The sequence below is a fragment of the Cynara cardunculus genome, assembly GCF_001531365.2.
Source record: "Cynara cardunculus var. scolymus isolate 2C chromosome LG 13, CcrdV1, whole genome shotgun sequence".
Taxonomy (NCBI): Eukaryota; Viridiplantae; Streptophyta; class Magnoliopsida; order Asterales; family Asteraceae; genus Cynara; species Cynara cardunculus.
Window position 1 is genome coordinate 41,080,588 of NC_037540.1, and position 2,305 is coordinate 41,082,892.

Genomic DNA, 2,305 nt, shown 5'->3' on the forward strand with positions numbered 1-2,305 from the left:
GTTTCAGAGTTAATGCATTTAAGGAAACATCTAATAAAACCAACTATAAAAATACTAATTAAAGGGAATAAGTAAAAAAAATCAAATAAATGAAATGATTTAAGCTAGATGAAAATAATATCCAACACCTAAATGAAAAATGAACAAATWAAATAAAATCCTAACATGCAAGATTTTTTGCTATTTAAAGGGTTTTCGATTCTCATATTCTTGCATTCATTTTGAGTGAAAAATGGCCACGGAGAATAAAGAGAAGAGAATTCCTTCCAAMGAAGAGGAAGCAACGGCCCWACAAGAAATATGGAAATATATTTTGGGTTTTGTTCCCATGGCTCTGGTCAAGTGTTCCATTGATCTCGGGATACCCGATATCCTCGAGAACCATGAAACTCCAATGACGCTTGCCGAACTTGCGTCAAAGCTCGAGTGTTCCCAGTCTGTGTTATATCGGATAATGAGGTTCTTGATCMACTATAAGATTTTTCAAGAGCAACCGTTATCTGAAACATCTGTTGGATACACTCAAACCCCTTTGTCTCGGCTTCTAACAAGGCATGGAGAAAATAGCATGGTTGACATGGTGCTTTTACACACCGGTCCCATCATGTTGGCTCCATGGCACAAACTAAGTGCTTGGGTTTTGGGTAACGAGAACTCGCCTTTTGAGGCAACACATGGCAAGAATCTATGGGAATTKAATGCGGAAAATCCTGGTCACAGTAAGCTTTTCAACGATGCAATGGCATGTTTTACTCGGGTGGAGGTGGCAGCGGTGATTGAAGGTTGTCCAGAGGTATTTGAAGGATTGGGATTGAAGACGATGGTGGACGTTGGTGGTGGTGATGGGACGTCTCTACGGTGTATTGTGGAAGCTTGTCCTTGGATCAAAGGGATCAATTATGATCTCCCTCATGTGGTTTCGGTGGCTCCTACATCTATAGGTGTTGAACATGTTGGAGGCAATATGTTTGATTATGTTCCAAAAGCTGATGCTGCTTATATGTTGGTAAGTCCTATCATCTAAAGTATTAATTTTTTTTTTGATATTCTTGATATTGACGCTTGCTTTAAGTAATGCAAATAATCTATGCATGCATCCTTTTTCTATATTACCTTTGTAACACTTGCAAGCAAAACTTTTGTAAGTAGGTTGCTTTTGTCGATTTCTACCTTGTTCTTATCAGATCACACCATGTATATAATTATATTTGGTATGATGGTTTTGCTTTGATATTGTAGAAAGTACTACATGACTGGACAGATAAAAAATGCATTGACATACTAAAAAATTGTCGAGCGGCTATTCCTCAAGATACAGGAAAGTTGATTATCATAGACACAATTATAGGACATAAAGAAGATGATGAGTTCAAAGAGATGGATTGTTGCTTGATATGTTGATGATGGCTCTAATAAGTAATGGAAAGGAGCGGACTTTGGAAGAATGGTCGTACTTGTTTCATGAGGCTGGATTTACTCGTTACACCATAAAAAAGATTCGAAATTATCTTTCAGTTTTTGAAGTTTACCCTTGAGTCTCAAATCTTCAGTTTGTTTTTCAAACTATCAATGCTTTCAAGAACCAATTTATATCACAGTGGTGCTGGAAATGGGATCTTTATTWTATACCTTTGTAATGTTGTACTGTTCTCCAATAAAAAAATTGATCCATATGTAATAACTTAGTAACAATGATGCTATAAATTATACGTTTTTAATAGTTTTTCATATATCAAGTTATAAAGTGTTATATATACTCGACAATATAACATTAATTTTAGTGTGTACGTGATATATACAAAGGTCGGTAAAAATGATGAATTATTATTAAAATCTTGCTAGTTAACATATAATTGATGCATATATGTTAATAAATTTCGATGACTACATGCATTAGTGTGTGTATAGGGGATTTTTTTGAGAACCCGTTAAATTATGATAACCTATAAAAACTTGTGCATTATGTGTTATTTCATATGATTTTTTTTCATCTAAAGCTAGGAATTTGAATATTGTTAACACATATTTTTTTTTTTTCATAATGTGTTTGTTTCACAAGTCATATGTGCTCGATTCACACAATGTGAACCTTTTTCACGTGTTTGTGAATTAGAAAATACACGTAAAAAGGTTTCACTTTGTGAAATGAATACATATAAAACAAACACATTGTGAAACAAATATATGTTAATTAATACATTAAACAATATACCTGGATAGAAAAAAATAATAATATGAAATAAAATATGATGTATAAATTCTTAAGGTTATCATAGTTTAATGAGTTCTCAAATGATTAAGCCCC

General features: G+C 33.4%; 1 pseudogene; it reads left to right on the forward strand.

Annotated features, from left to right (window-relative positions):
* The first annotated feature begins 232 nt into the window (after positions 1 to 232).
* On the forward strand, positions 233 to 1,666 carry LOC112526032 (annotated as a pseudogene).
* Positions 1,667 to 2,305: the final 639 nt, after the last annotated feature.